Source organism: Pteropus alecto, unplaced genomic scaffold (genome assembly GCF_000325575.1).
Source record: "Pteropus alecto unplaced genomic scaffold, ASM32557v1 scaffold16, whole genome shotgun sequence".
In the NCBI taxonomy this organism is placed as follows: Eukaryota; Metazoa; Chordata; class Mammalia; order Chiroptera; family Pteropodidae; genus Pteropus; species Pteropus alecto.
This window is the reverse complement of record NW_006438867.1, coordinates 5,312,068-5,335,979: the sequence shown is the minus strand read 5'-3', so window position 1 is coordinate 5,335,979 and position 23,912 is coordinate 5,312,068. Positions and strand designations below refer to the sequence as shown.

The 23,912-nt window shown below is 44.1% G+C and overlaps 1 protein-coding gene across 1 annotated transcript in view; it reads right to left on the bottom strand.

Annotated features, from left to right (window-relative positions):
* STARD13 (StAR related lipid transfer domain containing 13) overlaps positions 1-23,912 on the bottom strand; it is a 160,209-nt gene that overhangs the window by 118,745 nt on the left and 17,552 nt on the right. The window lies entirely within an intron of this gene.

The following is a 23,912-nucleotide window of genomic DNA, read 5'->3' as shown; positions in this document are numbered from 1 at the left end:
TTGCTAGGTAGAATAATATAGGTTGCAGGTGCTTGCTTTCCATCACTTGGAATATTTTGCTGTTCTGATTGGGCGTCTTCCATTTCCCCTTCCTCTAAATCACTGATCTGATCCTCTGCTTCATCCAATCTATTGATTCCCTCTAATGTACTCTTCATATCAGATATTGTATTCTTGATTTCTGAGTAGTTCCCTTTTACGTTTTCCATCTTCATTTGTATATTTTTTATCTCTTTGTTAAAGTTCTCACTGAGTTCATCTATTCTTCTCCTTATAACTGAGGCTGGCTGCCACTAGTGCCAGGCTTGGGGCTGCTAAGCAAGAAATATGGGCACACTGAGGCCAGATGCTGCTTCTTTGGGTTTGGTGAGCCTTTGAGAAATTTCAGACAAGTCCACAGCATAAGCCAAAACAGGCCATTTGTATGGAATAAATCACTGGAGGCAGCTTGGGTGGCCCATATGTTGGGAGAGGCAGGGTCTCAGAGAATCATCTGCAGAGCAACCTGTGTTAACCAGGTTGATGGAGACTCAGGTGTGGTGGCACCTGTGTCTGCACCCAGGATGGAGGAGTGCTCAACAAAGGAACATTGCTCTCTGCCAGCACTTCTGTCAGGGAGAAAGTTGTCCGCTCTCACCCTGAAGATAGACAATCCATTTCCTCCCTGGGTGTCCCGGGTGCCTCTCAAGCTGCTTGCTGCCCCAGCGCTGGAGTTCAGCCCATCAGTGAGCGAGTCCACGCGCAGGCTCCTTAAAAGGAATCTGATTTCCATAGCCACAGTCTCCGCTGGTTTTCACAGCCAGAGGTCTTGGGGACTTCTCTTCCCGGCACCTGAACCCTGAGCTGGGAGCCTGGTGTGGAGCCGGGACCCCCTACAACTCTGGGAAGTGGGGGAGGGGGCTCTGTAGCCACGACCTCCCTCCTGATACTTGATGGCCACATGCGGTTGTGGGACCCCCTGTTTCGCGTCTCCACACCTTCTACCGGTCTTGAGGGGACCTCTTCTATGTGTCCCCAGTTGTAGGACTTCTGTTCAGCCAGGCTTCAGGCGACTCCCAGTGATGGCTCTTACATTGTTTCATTGTAATTTTGGTGTGGTCACGAGAGGAGGCGAGCACGGCAAGACCTTCCCATTTTACCCATTTTTTAAGTGCACAGCTTATTAGTGTTACCACTATGAATATTGTTGTGCAAGAGATCTTGAGAACTTTTTCATCTTACAAAACTGAAACTCCTTACCCGTTAAACGACTCCCCATTTCCTTCTCCCCGCCCAGACCCTGAAAATCACCATTCCACTTTCTGTTTCTATGAGTTTGCCTATTCTAGGTACCTCATATAAATGGAATCATGAAGTATTTGTCTTTTTGTGATTAGCTTATTCCACTCAGTATACTGTCCTCAAGGTTCATCTATGTCGTAGCATATGACAGGATTTGCTCTGTTCAAGGCTGAATAATATTTTATGTATGTGTGTGTGTGTGTGTGTGTGTGTGTGTGTGTATCTCACATTTTCTTTCAACTTTCATTTGTTGATAGACATTTAGGTCGGTTCCACTTCTTTGCTGTTGTGAATAATGATGCAATGAACATGGGTGTGCACATCTCTCTTCGAGATCCTATTTTCAATTCTTTTGGCTATATACCAAGAAGTAGGATTGCTTATCATATGATAATTCTGTTTTTAATTTTCTAAGGAATCTCCATACTGTTTTCCATAGCGGCTTCACCATTTTGCGTTCACACTAATTGTGTGCAAGCTTCCAGCTTCTCTACGTGCTCATCAACACTTGTTATTTCCTGTGTTAATGGCCATACTAATGGATGTGAGGTGATAACTCATTTGTGGTTTCGATTTGCATTTCCCTGATAATTAGTGATGGTGAAGATCTTTTCATATGCTTATTGGCCATTTGTTTATCTTGTTGGAGAAATGTCTATTCAAGTCCTTTGCCATTTTTAAAAATTGGATGGCTTATTTGTTCTTTCGTTGTTGAGTTCTTCATATATTTTGGATATTAAACCCTTATCAGATACATGGTTTGCAAATATTTTCTCCCATTCCACAGACTGTCTTTTCACTGTTACTATTTATTTATTTTGCTGTGCAGAAATTTGCAAGTTTAATGTGGTCCCATTTACTTATTTGTTATTTTCCTGCCTGCGCTTTTGGTGTCATAGCCAAGAAATCACTGCCAAATTCAATGTCACAAAGCATTTCCATTATATTTTCCTCTAGACGTTTTACAGTTTCAGGTTTATACATTCAGGTCTTTAATTCATTTGGAATTAAGTTTTGTATATGATGTAAAGATCCCAATTCACTCTTTTGATGTGGCTGTCTACTTTACTCAACACCATTTGTAAAAGATACTATTCTTTCCCTGTTGCCTAGTCTTGTTACCCACACTGAAAATTATTTGGCCATATATGCACGAGTTTATTTTTGGACCTTCTGTTATGTTCCATTGGTATATATGTCTGTCTTTACTCCAGTACCATACTTTTTTGATTACTGTAACTAGTATTGTTTTAAAATCAGGAAGTGTGAAACCTCCAGCCTTATTCTTCGTTAAGACTGTTTTGGCTATTCAGAATCCTTTGACATTCCATATGAATCTTAGGATGGTTTTGTTCTATTTCTGAAAAAAATGCCATTGAGATTTTGATAAGGATTTCACTTTGATAAAGATTCCTGCAGATTGCTTTGGGTAGTATAAATATTTGAACAATTATGAGATATAATCCATGAACATAAAATGTCTTTCCATTTTTTTTTTATCTTCCTTAATTCCATTCAGCAATGTTTTGTAGTTTTCAGCATATATCTCTTTCATTTTCTCGGTTAAGTTTACTCTTAAGAATTGAATTTATGATGCTGTTGCAAATAGAATTATTTTTTAATTTCCTGTGTGGATTGTTCATTGCTAGTATATAGAAACATAACTGATTTTTGTGTGTCGACTTTATATCTTGTTACTTTGCTGAATTCATGTATTAGATACACAGTTTTTTTATGGAGTCTTTAGGGTTTTCTACATATAAAACCATTTCGTCTGTGAAGGAAGATAATTTTACTTCTTCCTTTCCAATTTGGATGCCTTGGTCGGGTGCTATTATTAAATTCATATTCAATGATGAAACTGTGTTGTCATTTGTAGGAAGTTGTTGTGAGGTCTGCATGAGTTTATGTGTGAAATTGTTTTTTAAACTATTTTGGGAGCATTGATGTCTACAATCAATTAAATGTCAAAACAGACCTCCATTCATGATAAGTAGACTAAGTCATTTTCTTAGCACTGATGGGAGTTTAAAAAGACAAAAACAAGAGAATGAGTAAAAGAAACCTACCAAGCGTTTAAAATCCAGCTAAGAAATAACTTGGACCTTCAGAGTCATGGTAGAGTAATAAAATAAAGCTGCAGACTAAACTTTGTATTAATGATAAACTAAATCAAAAGCTTTGGCTTATAATAAAACAGTCTGATTAGCCTCAGATATATTTTCTAGGTAATTTCAGTCTGAATATAAATACAATGAAAGAAAATAAAATTAAATAATATGGAATTATTAATAGTTTTATGGCTAAAACTACTTTAAAAATGACTTTCCCTTGTCTGATGTATTCAGTGGTTTAGCTTGTGTGTCTGCCTGTTTCTCTGTTCCTGGGGTTTATAAAACCTGTTAATCCCTCTTAGAAGCTATGCATCACTGCTCATCAAAGAACAAAAATAACCCTTCTCCGGCAAATCACTGCTTATTAGAAACGTGGATTCAGCCTCAGAAAACGCCTGTCCACTGCGGCTCTCACAGACCTTGTTACAGGAATGTCTGTTTCCTCCCTACTGCTGTTATGCCAACAGAGATGAGATGGCATGATGCCTCTCTCATCCCATCCCCATCCCCTACTCCTCCAGAGCCAAATGCCTCCTCTTTTTCCTCATCAGGGGATACTAAACATACTCAGCTCTCCCTCACTTGAATCGCACCACCCCCTACCTCTGACCATCCCCCCAAACATTCATTCAACAAACACTTATTGAGCATATATGATGTTCTAAAGCTCTGATGTACAAAAGCAACTAGAAACGTTGTGTGTGTGGCTGGGGAAGAGAGGTAGGCATCAAAGAGATGCAGTTCAGAGTAAAGACTTTCTCTGAAGTGAAGTCACAGATTCAAGCAAGAGCACGAGCAGTTTGAAGAGCACCGAGAAAGGCAGCTTGGAAGGATCAGGGAACAGCTAGGCGGAGGCCAGGAAGGAAGAGCTTTTTAGGCCCCCTTGAGGTATCTGGATTTTAATCCAATGGGCCATAGAGATTTTCAAGCAGGGAATTCACACGGTCAATTTATTTCCCCCCAAAAGCTATCTCTAGCAATAGTGTAGACGACGAACCATAAAGGGGAGAGAAGGCTGTGTCCGAGCCATTGGTGGCTAGCCAGGGACGGTGGCAGGTGGACTCAGCTGGGAGCTGTAAAGAGGAAGGGTAGGCAAAATCAGTTTCCCCTATGCCCTTCCTATTTCTCGTGACATCTTGTTTGTTGGAGATTTTCACACTGTCAACTTCACGCTATCAAATTATAACTAGATTACAAGTTCCTTGGGGCGAGAACCACACTGGCCTCATTTACCCGTCAGACCCAAGCCTGGAACATCTCGGGTGTCTAACAGACATCTGTTTAAGGGAGGGAAGCAGGAACAAACAGGCAGATGTGGAGTGAGAGAAAATGGCGTACATAGCTCCCAGGCCATGATTTGGGCAATTATTTGGATGGTAATACCTTTATCTGGGAAAAGGGATACAATGAGAGATGCAAACAGGGATGGAGGAGGTGAGAGAGGAGAGTTGGTGAGTTTTCCGTGGAGGGGCTGATTTTGAGATCCCTGAGGAGCATCAGGGTAGAGATGCCTGAAATCCACGCCTTTCCGTTTGCCTTTGTGAGGTGAGGCAAGAGAAACAGGAAGTATGAATATAATCACTTTCTGACAGCTACTACGTAACTGGCACTTGGTTAGGTGGGTTTATAAGTATTAACTAATTCTCACAACTGTGACAGGCAGGCATTACTCTCAAGAGATGAGGAAACTTCCGCTTGAGTTAGCTAATGAGCTCTCCAAGATCGCACTACTAGGACGCAGTCGAGTGGGGGTCGAATCGAGGTCCCCTCAGCTTCGAAGTTATTAGTCACCTTCTCACTCGCGTTCACTGCTCGTCTTCTCACTAGTCCACTCCGACACTCATAGACTCTTTACAGAGACGGCTGCAGTCATTCCTCCCATCCGAGCGTGGCCCTTGGCAATGTGACCTGGCCGCCCCTGTCATCAAGAAGAGCCCTTGAATCTGGGCTTGGCCACATGAATTACTTTGACTAATGGGCCAGCCTCCTTGAGGATGAGAGACCGCACAGAGAGAGAGTCCAGCCGACAACCACAACCAAGCAGCAGGCATGTGGGGAGGCAGTACTGGCCACTAGACTCCACCAAGCTGCCAGACAACTTCTTACACATGGCTGAACCTGGTGGAGACCAGGAGAAAAACCTACCAGCTGAGCCCTGCCCAAACTGCCAACACACAAAATCGTGAACCAAAGAACGACTGTTGTTTTTGGTCATTAAGTCTGGAATGGTTTGTTACACAGCAATAGATAAAAGATACATCCCTCCACTCACAGTGCATCCAGCTATTTCTTGATGAGAGGGAGGAAGAATCTCCTCTCACTGGGAGAGAGGAGGAAACTGCCACATGTCAAATACAGTTTCAGATGTTTCAAGTTATTTGAAACATCAGCTCCTTTTCCCTAGAAATGACAGGGTACTGTTAATACTGTATAGTTGAGTTTCACTGTGAGTCAAATAGGTTATTATGGGCCAGCAGGAAACTCAGCTTCTTTTACTGTTTGTTTGTTCTATCGGGGAATGTTCTTCATTGAAATCAACTCATTTATAAACTCACTTGTTGGTAAACTGAGGATGATTTATCCTAAGACCTGACACTGCTTCATAAAAGCAGATCAGACGGAAAAGAGAGAACAGACAGAATTAATCCTCATCCACATTTACATCCTTCAGGATCATTTAGGAGAGAAACAGCATCTGAGCGTGCAATGTGCTTCTAGAGGCTTGTGTTCTCGGAAGAGAATGGCTTTCAGCTCTAATTGAATCATTTAGGGCCACAGTCTGTGGGCACCCTAAGGTGATTATGTTCTGAATGGAGGCTTTCAGGATGTCATTTAGCAAAGGAAAACATGGCTGGATACCAGTAATAAACCAATGCCCCCGAGCTACTCATTTTTCATCGCAACCTAATTGAAACATACAAATTGTATAACGCTCCCCACTCGTGAGAGGGGGCAGGACTGAAAATCGGATGATTGATTCTGAAGTTTAGCCACTCAGATAAGGCTTCTTCTCCAACAGAAAATATGTCGCTGATCTAATTTCCGAGCAGCCAAGATAAGTGGAACTGTCATTCTGTCCTCCTGCTGCAAGAGACTCGTCCATGTGAAGAGAGCTGCACAGAGACATTTTGTTTCTAAAATAGGTTTCTTTTGTTTCCTTCCTTTTTTTTTTTAAGTAATTTAAAGAGTTGATTAAATTAACTGGTAAAATCAAGAGGCCAGTTTCTACTTTTAAATGCACACTTGTGGTTCCTGTACACAGCAGGAGAGATGGCCTAAGTGAGGGCGGCCATCACGTCTTGTTCTCTGCATAAGTGGGGATATTTGGAAGGTGCTTGTTATCCAGGGGAACACCACAAAGAATAACATCGAGCTTGGCAATTTATAAAAAATGATAATTTTTGTGGGAGGGGGAGGCAGTTGTACTCTAGTCATAGCCATAAAGGCATTGCCTTTCTTCTGATATAAAAGATGATAAGTCCCAGGGTTACAGTTTAAGACAGGAGCGTCCAAGTGAACCAAGGGGAAGTGACGTAAGACGAGTAAGTGATTGTCAAGAAAGAGAGATGTGTGGCAGTGACTATGTCAAGTTTGGAAACAACATGCCATTCATCCACTCTGTCTGCACCTAACACACCGAGGCACACACATACACCCATGCACACACATATGCACACATACGCATACACATGCACGTGCACACACGTGCACATGCATGTACACACGTGCACACGTGTACATGCACACACATGCACGTACACATGCACACACATGCACACGCACGAACATGTACACACATGCGCACACGTGCACATGTGCACACGCACACACATACATGCACACACGCACACGTGCATGTACACACGCACACACACATGCACGCACACACACACGCGCACACATGGATCTCTTCTCAATACCGGCTGGAAAGCATTAGGGATCCAGAGCTCCTCATCACTGTGTCCTGTCTGAGTCTGTCTGTCAAGGAGCTGGAAAGCGTCTCCTAAAACTGCCACTTTAACAAACACACCTGTCTAAATTGCAGTTTCCCATCTCAACTGGTTTTATACTTCAATCAACACCTTTTGTATTTTATGAATTTCTATTGAATAAATATGTCTTAAGCGCACTCTCTGCAGAATTCTGGGCTAGGTAGACACAATAGAGGATCCAAAGATATATAATGAGATAGTTCCAACCTTCACTCAGCTTATTAGACAAATCAGATAAAAATATTTGGGACCATAAAGTAAATACAGATAAGCAGAGAGAGAGAGTGCAAAGCAACATGCAGTGCGATCTCGAAGACAAGAAGGATTGTGTCTGTTGGCAAGAGAATTAAGATTGCCTCATGGAAGAAGGGCCACGAAGGATACATAAAATTTCAATAGACAGCAATGGAATGATAGGGGTGTGGTTAAGGAGAGTTATAGATCGATCCAATTGAAAGGAATGTCCGGGAAAAGGCCCAGAGGAGAGAGTGCATGTGGCTGAGTTTGGCTGGGGCCTGGGTGCCAGGAGAATTAGAAGGAGGGACGCTCCAAGCGGGGAGGCAGCGCTGCAGTTAGTAGACGATGGGCGTGATGAGCACTGGGCGCAAGTGGCAGATAAGCAGGCACAGAGTCGACATAAGGCCTCTCCGACACCACTTCCATGACAGTGCCCATGCCCAGGGACCTTTCTCATTTTTTGGAGATAGTCTTTTTATAACATTTTTCAAAGAACCCAAAGAGAGAGAAAGAGAGATGTTACAAAACCACATGATCCCAGTTTTATATATGCTCTGGAACCCTTTACTAGTAAGTGCTGGAGCCATGATTCACACACCCTGTTGCCATCTCCCCCAGACGTGATCCCCAACCCTCGTTGCATATCACATCCCCTGGGGTGCTTAAAAAATGATAGGCGACCCCACCTCAAACCACCTCCATGGGTGGGCCCAGACACCCTAGGTTTTAATAGCTCCCCAGGGGACACTAATGCCCAAGAAGTTTGGAGAGCACTGATGCAAAGAACTTTGCATTCAGGCACTTTACATTACCTCCTGATGGGTCCTTATATCACTGCACTTTGAGACTCGACTGGGTGAAAAAAAAAATATTTTGAAAAAATAAACATTTTAAACAGATTTCTACTGTAATTTTGAATTTTGAAAGAGTCGGGGCCATTATCAGGAAGAAGAGGAAGAAAAGAAAGGAAGGAGAGAATGTAACCGTAGATTTTGAAGGACGAACCCCCTGAGAGTGGTCTTTAGACTTAGAGTTACCTCCTGTTAGGGTCAAGGCTTGAATGGGGGGCGGGGAAGCGGGCCTCTGGCAGGAAGTAGAGTCCCCCGCACCCCGCGCTGGCCCCGCTCATTCCTCCATTCCTCTTTCTTATTGTTTCTGCTTCTTTCTTCTGTTTCCTCCACTTCCTCCTTCTTCCTCTTCTTGTTCTTTCTCCCTCTTTGTGTTCCTTCCCAGTTTCTGCTCCTTCCTCGCCCCACACTTCATTCTTTCTTTTCCTTCCCATCGTTCTTCATCGCTCCAATCACTTCATTTCTTCCTCACCAACACCCTCTCCCTTAGGATCCCCAAAATGCCAGAATTACACGACATGTTATATTTAGTTGTATTTATTGAATGAGCTCGATGCTCCCTAGTCTTAGGTTTTAGGGTGTCAAGTTGAACACATGATCTAGTTCTTTTTAAAATAACGAATTTTAAATAAGCTGCCCTTCACGAAAAAATGGGGGAGTCGTTTCTGGTAAGGAAGGCAAAACGAAACTGTTTGCCCCCTTCGAGATAGTGCTGATAAAGAAACATAAATGAGCGTTACGTTTCGTAGGAAGCTATCACTAGGAAATGAGCTTCCTGCACATTCGCGTGAAAACAATCTGACATTCTTCATGGCATGACAATGCCTGCTGGTTTTCTAAATTAAATGAGGAAACAAGTTGATAACAATGTAACACCATTCCTCAAATGAGGAGGATTTAGGAACAGGAAAATCAACACACATCTGAGATTGCTACGGGCCACATACAGTTGTCAATGAATTTCAGTCTCAACAAAACACAGGTCAGCAGGGTTGACTAAAGAGAAAGCACAACACCATCTCTACAAATTTTTGATCTTATATTTTCATTTGATCATTTTTTTCTGCCTGGAATGGGTTTCTTAAAACTAAGTCAATCAATGCCCATGATCTCTTGAGGATGAATCTCAAAAAGCATTTCTTCCAAGATTCTTTCCTTGACTTCTCCCTATTTTCTTTCAATTAAGTTTTTCTTCAGAGTCTCTTTAGTTCCCGATAATGTGCCAGGCACTTTGTCAGGAAATTTACTGACATTATTTCTAATCGCTTCGACAATCTCGTGATGCAGATATTTGTAGCACCAATTTACAAACGAGGAAATCAAGCTCCAACATGTGAAGTGAATGGTCTGTACCACACTTAACGTAAGCAGAGCTGGTCTTCAAACCCCGATGTTTAATTCCGAGGCCAGGGTTCTTTTCACTTCTTTATACTGTTTCTCCCCAATGCCATCATAAACTAATTATCTGTGATTTTATTATTATTTTATAGTAACTTTGCACATGCTCATTTTGTCTCTTCCATCAGACTAAACCAATAAAAAAAAAAGTTCTGGAAAACTGTATCTTAAACATTATAAGCAGTAGACATTAACGATAATCAGCTACTTTGTGATACTAGTTCATACATATGAGGCTGAAAGTTCCCTGGGTACTATCTAATAATTAATGTGACTCTCAAAACGGAAAAGCCTTGTAGAGAATGATGGATGTGACATGGAATTACCAGGACTTTCTTTTGGAATCCATGCTGGTACACACAGAGCCTAAGATGGCATACTTTTTAACCCATTCCTTCATATGGCTAAAGTTTCAGACCTCACCTGAAACCCCGTGAAGTCGTCTTCCAGATTATATAACAATAAACTGAAACGAAAGGCTTTACAGTTATTCCTGCTTAATTTCAACCAGCGGTTTTGGTCCATTATTCCATCCTGTTGAAATCCGGCCATTCTTAGTCTGCTGACTAATACACCAGCTGCCCTACCCGAGAAGTAAGCACCCCTTTGCACGTGCCGTGTCCCCGCTCCCCGCCCTTCAAATGCCCCTTAGTTTCTATGTGAAGATACTTGTTGCTTGCGACACTGCCAGCCACATGAGGACAAGGCCCTTGTCTTGTTCACTGCCGAATCCTCGCATCTAGCACAGGGCCCGGCGTGGTACAGAAGCTCAACATATTTTGAATAATTGAAGGAATAAAAGAATGGGGGCAATGGGGACAGGACTGGGAAAGAAATGGAAGGGAAAGGAAGGGGAGGGGAGGGGAGGGGAGGGGAGGGCAGAGGAGGAGAGGGAAGGGGAGGGAGACGTCACAGAGAGAGGACAGAGAGAGAAGTGGATACGTTCAGGGAACAGCAAGATGCTGAGTTTGGAATCTCAGATGCTTGAGTTACAAGTGATTTAACGTCTCTGAGCCTCATATTTTTATTTGTAAGTATCATAAACTTGACCTCACAGGACTGGCCTGGAAATTAAAGGAGACGATATATGGGCATAGAGCACAGGTGGAGGGACCCAAGGCAGGGTCACAGGCCGCCAGGGTTTCCTCGGCCACACTCTCAGCGTGATGGCATGGCTTGTCCTCATGACACTGTCTCTCTTTCCAGATGAATCGCTTCATTAAAATGGAAGATCTGCTAAAACGGTGAGCCGGCTTAGAACGATCCATCGCCCCAGCTGCGGTCGTCATGTGAGAACCCTGAGCACTGAGGACAGTTGTAAAGCCTGAAAAACCACTAATCTGCAGCGCTTTGGGTTTCTGTGTCATTTATTTTTGTATTTTGGAAGAGGAAGTGCCCAAGACATCATTATGTCAGCGATACGTAATAGGCTGGGAGACTCTTAGTAAGCAGACAGATGTTTACACTTCCAGAAAGTTCTCTTTCACCGAAGGGTTTAACTGGCTGCTTGCAGAAAGTATAGGCATGCCCATGCGTTGGGTTATTTTTTCTCTTGATGGTATTCTATAATGAAATACATTTTTAATGTTAGATGGGAATATTGAAAGCCTATTTTCTGCCAGCCTCAGGTTTGGCACCCTATTTAGCTTGACAAGGAAGGAGGCTGCTACTTGAATTAAACAAGTAACATCTAATCCTAAACACAATTTCAAAACTAAATTCCTTTCCTTTTCAAAATAGATAAAGGAGTGAAACTTTCCCCCAGCAGATTTCTGATAAAGCCTAAAAATCAAAACAATGAGTTTGCTGAATCCGGAAAGGCCAGACATAGAGAAATAATGACATATCCAATAAGGTATATTCGTTTCATTCCTATGTTTAATATTTCCCATATAATAAATGACCCTCTGGCATTAAGAAAAGGGAACACCATCATCTTCCAAGCCGACTTATTCTGGTTAGATTTATGATTTAGCCAACATTTCGAGCAGCATTTATATCTCAGAAACTGCCCTTCATTTGGAATTCCCTGCCTTGAATCCCTTCTCCGTCGCCACTCCCCTATTCACTGCCTATTTTTGACAAGGAGGCGATGAGAACATGGGTGAGGCTGTCTGGGATGGCCCGAGGGCCTCAAGAGGAGGCCTGGAAGCAGGGATAACTGAGTGCTAAACATTCCATTTGGAACACTGAAATAGATGCAGGACAGTCCCCTGTCATTTGTTTTTAACCACACTGAGTGACTAAGAAGGTTTTCACCCTGAGGGCTGTATTTAGTTCTCTCCCTTCCGCATATTTTTAAACATACTAACCAGCCAGTGTCAGCTTCAAATAGTTCTCACTTTATAAATTCCAGCGTCCAAGACCTACACACACACAAGGTCTCTAACAGCGTCGAGGCTGCCAGGAGAAAACCGATTTTGTCACTACAAATAGTGTTGACCCAGCAGGTATGTATGTGTCTCACTTAAACTACAGGCGGATTGTCGGAAGTTGAACAACTGAAGATGTCGTCCAGAAGAAGAACAATCGTTGAGACGTCTTTGTAACTTTTCCCACATCAAATCATGTAGCAAGATATTTTCATGGGATAGTACTCTTCCCATTAAGTCGGATTCTGTGCGAGTCACAGAAGTTTCTAGTCCTACCCAGAATGCGGTGTGATTAGGGTTGTAAAGGACAGAAATGTGTTTCCTTTGCATGACAGCATCAGAGAGTTGGCCGGTGAGAGGAGAATGTCAGTGCCCCTCCCACCTGTGCCCAGCCCACTTGCGACAGATCATCTGGCTCATCCCTGTCCCTTTCACATTTTCAGATTACTTTAGGGACACGTAAAAAGGTCGCCATCAAGCAACTTTTCCATGACACCTAGATAACAATGGCATACGGTAATGTCTAAGAGCAACAACGACAAAATAATCCTACATTTCTCCAGAGCACTTTGTTCCCTGAATACCATGTCATCACAGTCCCACGGAAAGGATGGCTTTGTAATTTTAAGATGACTGTGGACAGCCTGGACTTCCCAAAAGACTGCTGAGACCCTGGTAGAAAGTTAGGTGCTATATTCTGCTGTCGATCGTGGTTTTAAGGTTTTATACTCACCAGTCTCAGTCTTACCTGAATCCTCAACTTCCTGCAATTAAGGATAGATCTTAACTCACAAACCGTTTTTTAAAATATTGTAAGCCAATGGACCGTGTAAACATGGCGGCTCACTTTCCCACTGTGTTATCCGACTAGGCCTCGATGTTTCATCCAGGAAAGACAGAATTATTCCAACGGACGCACAGAACGCAAGGTGGGCACTCAGTGAGCGCTCCGCCCACAGCATGGGCCACAGAACATATTGGTGACCTTGCACATGACCTCTGGATACAACCGCACTGCTGGTGGGTAAGGGAGATGCCACGTGGTCAGGGTGGCCTTCTTGGCCAGGTCTGTTGACACTGGTCTTCTGTCTTTCCCATGGCCCCAACTATGACCCTACCCAACAGAGGGGGTAAATTATACCGATTTATGTCAAGTCTAGGTCTGATTTGTAAGCAAGTCATCAACACCTGGAATTAATCTTGCAAAACAGTAAAAATCTAGAGATGATGCTTGGATTTCAACTAGACTGAAAGAGACAAAAACAAAGGCCTCCCTCCAGTGGAAATAAATTCACCGAGCAATGGACAGAACATAAGGGGAGGTTTTCAACCAGTCTGCCACAGCGCCCTCTCCATGTAGGCTGCCAATCAGTGACCGATTTGCAAAATGTATTAGTGCTACAATTAAATATATGTATTCGTGAGATGATGAGTATCTCATGTAGAGTGATCAGCTGGCCTAGTTTGCCTGGGACTCTCCTAGTTTTAGCACTGAAAGTCCTCTGTCCTAGGAAACCCCTGGGTCCCAGGCAAGGCTGCTGGTTGGTCCCTACCAGGCAGAACACTAGGCTAAGAAGGTAGCAGGTCACAGAGCAGACCGAGGTCAGAAGCATGGCACGCGATCAAGCCAGCTGCGAAGAGGGTGACTTGTAGACCTGGCAGGCTAAACGCGTGAGCAAAGTGGGCGGTAGAAGGTGACTTCAGGGCAGTAGGTTCTGACCGCTGAAAAGAGAGGAGAGTATGACATCATGGATGCCTTTATGGATACTGTACGACATCACTGTGCCGTACTGTCCGAGTGGCTGATTTGTCTGGCATCATCTTCGGCCTCTCAATCCTATCTTCAGAGTCACCTACATTCGAGTGTTTAAAAGCATGCTGTGAATACAACAGAGCTGAAAATCTCATATAGATGTATAAATTGATGTGCATATGATTCATGTCTAGAAAGATTGTAACTCCGTTCTTGGCTTATGATAAGGGATAGATAAGTCCTCATATTTAGGATAATGAGTGAGATTTTCACTGTTACTCTCCAAGCTAAGGATGAAGATTGAGCAGGTGCCTTAATCTAAGGGGAATCACAACTGGTTTCTCGGGGCCCGTGGGCCCTTCAGCCACCAACCGGGCCCCTGCCCACCTTTCCCAAGTCTCTATGAGGAGGTGAGGGGGAGGAAAGGTGTTAATGGTATAGTGAGCCTTGCTGATGACTTATTTCACTGAGACAAATCCTCTCTTCTTGTCACAAAGGCCACGTCTTCTGAGGCCACTAGAGAGAGAAAACAATCCGACCGAGCCAGAGCGAGCCCAACAGTCCTTCTTCATATGACAAGAGAGAGTCGCACAGAAAAAGATCTCCATTCTTATCCTCTGCCCCACTTCTTCAAGGGCATGGAGGGGCTGGTTCACGGTGTGAAAAAAAATGCCCCCATGTACCTGTGACGGAAGAGAACCCCTGCGAATCGAAACCTGGTCCTGCCCAACCCGAGTGATAGAGAAAGCCCTAACTCGTGGCCCTTCTGCTATGTCCCCCCAAACTGACCTTCGTGATGGTAACATAAGACCCTTCAGAATCACCAAAGAAAAGAGTATATGAATTCAGGTAGATTTTTTATGTAAAGAAAATATAGACATAGAAGTTTGATTAACTTTTTCTAATCACTTTCGAACTGCGTTAGTTACTGAAATATGACAGAAAATGAGCAAACTCTCAACAACAACAAAAGGATTAATTTTCAGAAAAGAGTTTCAGACTTGGTTTCATGGAGTGCCAAGTTCTGAATGCACCTCGGGCCCACTGCCAGCCCTGAGCTGTAACCGCTCTGCTGTGCAGACTGGAAGAGAAATGAAGCCTGAGGAACCCTTACATTTTGTGGATTGAGATTATTATACTCATAATGAGAGGCATACGTTATTAACAAGAATGGGGGCGGTTATTATTATCGGGTTTTGCCGGCCTATTCAGTTCCATACGAGACGGTGACGGAAACAAAGCAGCGTGGCCAAATTTCAGCTTGAACATCTCTGGGAATCTGCATTTAACAAGAAGAGATCGTCACTGTAAATATATTTTCCAATTTGTAACAGCTGAGGCTCATAAATGGAGGTTGTATGGCACATAACAGCTGACAGACTATCAGCATGTGCTGGCAAGAGTCCTTTGGCTATTAAAAGATAATTAAAACTTACTATAATCTTCCAGCTGCTTCATTTAGTCATTTTGCTGTATGTGCATGTGATAAGGCTCTGATTCATCTGAAAGGGACGGCCCCCCTTTATCGGCTTCTTGGGTTAAGCTGGTGAGTGATACTTCCTCGTCTGCAAATCTCTTTCCAGCTACAAAATTTCCTGAAAGCCTCTTCCTCTAGCTCTAGCGTCCATGGTTCCAGTTGCCAAGGGGAATTGGGTTCCTCCTTTATCTGGTATAATTAAAGCATGCGATAGCCCACCCATCTTATGTCACTGGAGTAAATGCTTTCATAAGCATCTTCCTAAAAAAGAAATGTGCTAGTGAGTTGTTCTACACTTTCAATTGAGGAAAAACCAAAGTTTCAATAGGATTTCAATTAAACTTAGAAATAGTTTAATGACTATGAAGGCCAGTAGTAAAGGAACGTATTATCATAACAGACCGAGCAACCTTCCATTCTAGAGATTAGAAAGGAAAAAAATGAGCATGGGAGATGGCAGCAAAGGACAGCGTTTTTCGTAAGCATCGATTAGACCCTCTAGCTGGAAGGCATAGGGTGGATTATAACATATTTCGGGCAGTTTCTAACTGCGAAGTACAGAATATTTCTGAGAATCATTCTTAGTTTTCGATTAAAGATTTTTAATTCGATTTCATTTTCCTACACAAGGATCAACTGAGCCATGCACATTTCTACAGTCCGACTGATTTAGAGAAAGACTGCAGTGCCTGGGAACTATTGTGCATGGTCGTTGTAAAGCCACAGTGACGTGTCCAGGCCTCGGCTTCCATTAAGGAACCCAGGACTTCTCCTTAAGTCATTGTTTCGAGAACAGATCTTGTTTTCCTCCCATAAACATCTTTCTTTTCTATCTTTGTTGGCTGTCTCCTTCCAAAGAGCCGAAGCGTCCCTTTAACTCGGAAGCCTTTGCTAAGTGTTAGTGTGGACTTCGCGGCTGCCACTGCATCCTGCACTTACACCCACCACTGTACTTTGCCCCATCCTATAATTACCTCTACTCGTCTCTCCTCTCCTCCCTGACTACAGCGCAAGCTCCTGGAAGCAGTGTCCTTGTCTTGTCTTGCTCAGCTTATAACAGGTGCTTAGTAAAGGTTGAATACAAAAAGGGGGAACGGGTAAGAGAAATTATCTTCTGAGCAAGAAATTGGGTAAAATTTATATTGTCTTCATTTTCATAGAGACTGATAATTTTTGAGATTTGGGTAAAAATTAAAAATTAATAAAGAAACGCATTGATAAGGAGGCCATCCAGACAAGAATATTCACAGATAAGGAAAAGATCTCTTCAAAATAGGTCTCTCGTCAATGTCTACACTATTAAACATCACACTCGCTCTGACGTCAGGTCCCATGATCTAATGTCATCTCGTCCTTGGTGGGAGACACCTCCTTTGTCCTTATATTACTATCCTTGGTCACATCTATATACTTGTCAGCCAAATAGAGCACTGAAAGTGGTCTGGGCACATTTTTATTAAGTCTCAGGAGTCAAGGGCAAAGGCTTGTTTACGGTTGGGCCGGGCCCAAGAAATAACCAAAACGTGACACCACTTCTGTTTGAGTTTTAAAATAATTACTGATATTCTTGAGAGGGCAGGCCTTTCCTGAGCTCTGATGGCCTTCCTGGTCACACCTTCTCTAACCAGCATCAGCTCTAAAATCACGGATAAAGACCACCCCAATCTCAGGAGACGGGCTTTACTCTGCCGAGGAAGCTTCAATGGCTCCTCTGCTTTAGAATCAAAGGCCGCTACTGTTGATCTTTGGTTTTAAGTCACACAGCTGTTCTGTAGACCTGTAATAGCTTTCTGGGTTCACTCCTTCTTATGTTTAAAACAACAGTTTTCAACCATAGGGTCAAGGGCATGCCAGTGTGAGAGGTTGGCCGCCACCCCATTTGCCAAGCACTTAGGCAAATTTTGAATATCTATAATTCTTACAGCAATCTTTGGAGGTGGGAGTCATTCTTCCGGTTTCTACAAAGCACAGTGGGGTAACTTGTCCAAGGTCAAACGGCTAGACCTGAATTTTGTCCCAGAGCTTTCTCACTCCCCAGCCAGTGTTTTTGTTGTTGTCGTTGTCATTGTTGTTGTTTTCAGGTGAGGCAACCCTTGGTTGACCTCACAGATTGCAAGGACCTTGTCAGCTTACAATCCCTTATTTTTTATTTTTTTATGCCTACAGCCCCTGGTCTTCTTAGGTGGTCTCCCATCCAAGTACTAACCAGGCCTGACCCTGCTTAGCTTCTGAGATTAGACAGGATCGGGCTTGTTCAGGGAGGCCTCCCACATAGTTAAAACACACAACTGATTTCAATATAAATTTGCATACATTCAAAACCATCTCTTCTAATAGCATCTTTCGCACTTGCTGCCGTGGAAGAGAGGGAGAGGATTTCCAGCTGGCCTGCCGGGAACTCTGCTCCCCACTGCAGATCCCAGTGGGCCACCATTCCCACGCTACCTCAAGAGCTGGGGCTGCTCTTGCCCAATGACACTGCAGTTCTCCACACTTTATGGAGAGGTCATCAGATCTGAGGCCCAGAGAAGCGTAAACATCCACTTTCATCTATTACTACTGAAAGAAGGATGAAAACTTCCTTCCAGACACCTTCCTGAGACAACGCCTGGACACTGCCCACAGCCTGGACACTGCTCACTTAGCCAACTGAATCATTCAGACGCTCTCACGGATACATTTTGTACATCAGTGAGTGTCTCCATACCAGGGCACTTTCCACCTACACTTGATCATCTAAATTTACCAATACATTTATAAAAGAATCCACGGGTTTAGTTTTGAGACTCTTTTTAGTATACTATCTTGGTCAACAGGATTTCCCCCCTGGAAATAGAGGATCTTCCTGAATAAATAGACAATCAAGGACTTCCAGGAAGTCTGATAACTTGAAGACTTCCTCCTGTGAACTTCCAAGCCGAATCCTTTATCATCTTATTAGACAGTGTCCCTGATGTAGTTATTTAAATTCTGTCTGTCTGCCCAACAAGTCCTTGTAGGGTAGTGACTGTCATCTCTTCAGCTCCCCATTTACAGTCTCCAAAGAGGATTCTGGCACGCAGTAGGTGCTCAAGAGATATTTGTCAAGGGAACGAACAAGGGAATGAATTCACTCGTATCCAGCTATTCTTTCATCTAAATCAGTGGTTCTTGAGCAAGGATGATTTTGCAACCCCAGGAACCCTTGGCGTGGTCTGACACACTTTTGGTTATAAATTTGGGGGGGAGGACATGTCTGCTATCTAGAATATAGATACCTAACATCCTACAATGCATAGGATAGCACCCACGAAAAGGAATTACCTGGCCCCCAAATGTCAACAGCGCTGAGGTTGAGAAACACCGATTTAGACACAGAATATGTCTAAAAGTCCATAAGCAGACCAGAGATCTCAGAAATCAGCCAGATCTCAAATATGGAAAAATGCCGAGGCAGCCAGTCATATCAGTTACAAAAATATCTCAGAGACATGAAACAAATTGGAGAACACAGGTGGTCGCTGTCACGCCACAGCTCATGTTTGCTGTCCTGACATAAGCTTCTACTAAACAACGACTTCGGACTTTGTGCGCTGACCCGTAGCCCAGAATAACCCGAAGAACTAGACTTTCATTCAATAACAGTGGCATTATTTTTGTGTTGTGGGTCATGACTGATAATATGCGATTCAGCTGAAAGGGAAAGATACAAAACATTCGAGATGACTGGCAGAAGAAAACTCTAAAAATGCTCCAGCACAAAAGGGGATTAAAATGTCACAGGAAATTTTTTTCTTGGAGATGGAATGGCTTATGAATGCTTCATTCTCTGAGGAACAGTTAAAACACTGTATATGCGGGCTGCCTGGGTTCGGAAGGCAGGCCAGGCCTTCCCTTTTGTTCTGCTGCTCGCCCCTAGCTGGTTTTCCCTGCCGAACTTGGGCCCACGAGCAGTGAGTGAGAAGATCCGAGCGGAAGACGCTTCATCTCAGTGGATCATCTGGATTGGGTTTATCCTCCGCATTCGAAATGAAGAGACCGCCACAAACTGGGAAGCGACAGAGAATGAGCAGAGACGGCCAAGCATGTTGCTGGCGATAACATTTGTCTGACGTTTTAACGATCATCTGTTACCTGAAGACTCGTTTGCCCAAAGCCAGCTCTTGCACTGACACGCAATGCCCAGGGATGAATGGGTCTGAAAGGCTGACTCACAGCCAGACATTCTGTGTAGGGCGGCATTAATCAGGGGTCAAGAGGGAGCAGGGCCCCATCTGCCTGGGGCCAGCCTTTGCCAGCTGCCCTCACGCTCTCTCTGCAGTCACCAGAGAGCGTGGGGCCCAGCATGACCGCAGCACCCCGCCGCACCTGCAGTTTTGGGGTGGGGGAATCTCCCGGGATAATCAGCATTTCTTTCCTGACAATCCGCAGATGATCCAAACTTCCTGGGGTTTAGATTACCTTCCTACTGAGCATGTCTGCAAGATGAGAAAACAGTTATCTCCAAAAGGACAAGTAACTAGCTCTTTGCCTGCCATTGCAAGATGAGGTCCCAATGCCCGCCCACAACGCACACTCGCGCACGCAGGCGCCCTGTGCCCCAGGAGTGCAGGTGTTATTTACAAGTCTCGGTCCGGGAGGTGAGAGCCCAGTCCCCACCCACACCTTAGCTCATAATCTGAACTGCGCCAGTGTGAGCACCGCACCTGTCTCCCTAAAAGTGAAGGAAGCGTGGGAGCAGCGCGGCGTCCGCCAGGGTGACCCACGCTCATTACGGTGGGTGTGGTGGACAGCACTGTGCCCCGGACACGGATCAAGCGAGGAAACGCACTTTCCCCTCAGAGTCCCCGCTCTCTAGGCAGGTGGTGGGGCTCCCTGAAGGACCAAAGGGAAACAGGACCTCACGACGGCGTCCGCGTTCTGGCTGCATGGCTTGCCAGCCGTGGAATCCTTCGCAAGCCGTCCGGCTGCCCCGAGCCCGTTCCCTCACTTTTAAAGGGGGATTATAAAACTCCCTGTACAGCAGGGCTTCCTAACAGTGGCCATATTGACATTCGGGACCAGAAAAATCCTTTGATGGGGCAGGGGAGGGGCTGATTTGTGCTTTGTAGAACGTTTAGTGCATCCCTGGTCTCTACATACTGGAAGCTGGTGGCCCCCACCCCCAGCTGTGATGCTGTGATCGTCAAAAATATCTCCAGATACGGCCATTTGTCCCCTGGAGAGTAAAACTGCCCTGCTTGAGAACCAGTGCTGTAAAGGACACCCATCTTCAATTTCTTAATAAAATAGCACCCAGATACTTTGATTTTATCCCTAAGGTTGCAGGGTAACCATTAACAAATAGCTGTGAGTAAAATGACAGAACTCGGGAGTTTTCGTTTCTGGAAAACGGGGTTTGGGATAAAATTGAGCACCTCACTTGAAGATTCTCCTCCAGCCCTAAACCTTGGGAACGGGGTATTTTGTTCTCCTCCTGGGCAAAGAGTAGTAATGAGACCATAGGCTCCTGTGCCCAGGGCTATGGAGCTTAAACAAGATAATGTATGTGCGGCGATGCCTAGAACTATTCATCAAATCGTGACCAAAGAATCAGTGTGATGCCGCGTACACTGGAATGTCGCCGTGGCCCTCTGTTCACACCGTGTGATGATTACAGCAGACAGGTGAATCAGTCACACACCAGCAAGAATGGCAAAAAACCCAGAACTATCAAATGTGTTAAACACATCTTGCCACTGCTATAAAATACATCTGTGAAGTCTTTGACCCTCTTCTCATCCAGTGGCGGCTCAGTGTCCCTTCCATTGAACCTGGGCAGGCCTTTATGACTGTGCTGACCAACGAAATAAAGCCAAGTGACTCTGCAGCTGTCAAGTCTAGTCATAAAAAAAGTGTGCACTTGTCCCTTGCTCACTCTGGGAAGGAGTCCCTTGGAAGGCTATGAGGAAGCCTAAGCAGCCACATGGAGAGGACAAGTGTAGATGTTCCAGTTGGCAGCCTCTACTGAGGTCCCACCTGTCAGGTGGCATCAACTGCCAGTCTTGAGTGTGAATGACGCTTTGGCTGATTCCAGGGCCCAGTCACTGAGTCATCCCCAGCCTTCAAGTTTTTCCAGATGAAGTCATAGTCATCATGGAGCAGAGATAGGCCATCTCACTGTGTCTTCTCCAAATTCCTGATCCATAGGACCCATGAGCATAATAATGATTGTTGAATGCCATTACATTTGGGGCGGTTTGTCACACAGCAACAGTAACCGAAGGTACTTCCATGAAGTTTGACCATCGCTGCTCAAAGAATGTGTTCCGTGGAGAACTTGGGTCTTGTAGGATTAGCTCAGCTGGAGGGTCCATCAGAAACAGTCAGGGAATGGGTCCGCCAGTGGGCATGGTGGGGAGCTCAAGGTCCCGCATTTCGCCCGTGCTCTCTAAAAGTCTTGATACACAGGAGATGCAAAGGGTGTGATTTCCTTCATACCACCCATGTACAGAGCGGCTTGACCAGCAGGAAACGGAAAGTTCATTTATATATCAATGCTAGACAAGAACACTAAGTGTGAGCCCTGGAAGAACACTCCCTTGGGAAGCTGTAAACCTTTGAGAGCCGGTTACTGGGTCAGGAGCAGCCTGTCCTAGAGAGCCACCTGGCATCAGCCCAGAGATTGGGCAGGGACCTCTAGTTTTGACTTGTTGGGAGAGGTCAGGGGAATAAGTGTAACTATGACCTGTCATAAAGAGATGCTTCGCTTGACTCATCAGGGCCTTTTTCCCATCTCGATCTGTAGAGATAGCCATCTCCATGAAGAAAGGTAAAAGAGGGCTAGACTTAAGGGAAATGGTGAGAAGTCACTTTCTAAACAGCAATCGAGAAATAAGAGTGTGTTGAAAAAACAGTAGGATGTAGGCAGGGATGCTCAAGGGCAGTGGTCCCCAGCCTTTTTGGCACCAGGGACCGGGGCTCCTGTAGATTCTAACGCCTGAGGATCTGAGGCGGAGCTGAGGTGGTGATGCCAGTGCTGGGGAGCGGCTGCAAATACAGATGAAGCTTCACTTGCCACTCACCTCCTGCTGTGCGGCCCAGTTCCTAACAAGCCATGCACGCATAGCGGTCCCAGCCTGGGAGTTGGGGACCCCTGCTCAAGAGCACAGTGAATAATTCACTACATTTGCACAACCTGGCTTCCTCCCCCTCAAAGCACACAAACTCTGTCCCCTGGAGGCCGTTCAGTTTTCTCATTTAATTGGGGTTTAGGCTGCAGCTAGATATAGAGTATAGAGTATGAACTTCAGTTCAGACATGAAGTAAAACTTTATATTAATAAGCCCTTATAAAATACTGCATGAATATTATTTATTCAATATCAGTGGGGCACCTGCCTGAGGCAAATATGTGTGATTTCATACTTCATAAAATATCTAAACATCCTTAAATTACTTCTGGAGGAGTTCACATTTGAAATTCTCTGTCTTGATGATATGACTGGCTGCTTAAGCGTTTGCTATAAACAAGGATGGGTCTCCTATGGGGACATTAATTATTGGGTTTCTCTACAAATTAATCTTGTAGTTTCAAACTATTTTAGCCAATTGGTCCAATTTAACCAGTGTTTTGGTTTATTCACATTTCTAAAATCGGGCACTAAATTACATATGTGTTTGGACATATTCAACTTTTAGAAAAGCTTTTTTTAAAAAGATGATATCATTCGAGCTAGTTGGTAACGTCTCAAGCTTTAAAATTAAAATCTTCCTTCCCACGCCCATGAAATTAATTTAATATTAGTATTTGATTTTATTTTTTTCCTCACCAATAAATTTTATTGGTGCCTACAGTGGAAGGAAAATGTGTGTAGTTGCATCAGGCAATTTAATGTCAATCCGGCAAAAATTCTGTTGTAGGAGGACCCAGGCTTTACCGAGTGAGAAGTACTGATAACACGAATCATGAGACAGGTGTTTCTGAGTAGAATGAAAATCTCTAGTAGAAGGAACAGTAACATCTTCAAATTAATGAATTCTTATCATAGTGGCGGAGGGGGGGCAGGGGAAGCACCAAGAGATAAATTAATAATCAGAAATATTAAACCTTTATAGAGTATAAATATTTTGCCATTCTGAAAAGTTATGGAGCTCAGTCCTATATCATCTCTTTATCACCAGAGTTAAAATCCTATCCTCCTCTCTCATGATAATTTTTGGGTAGTCCCTGTAACAGCAGTATCAACAACGACAAGGCCTTGAGCCGTGGAAGAACACAGAGCAGAGTCAGACGGCCCTGGGTTCAATTCCCGCCTCTGCTAGTTATTTGGGTTTCATTTGAACACGTGACTTTAACCCCTCCGGGCCTCGATCTCTTAACCTTTAAAATGGGATCACTGGTGGGACCGACTAGTGTGAGGACTGAGATCATCATTTATCACGTTCAGATGGGCCCTGGACGAAGTACGTGCAATGGATAT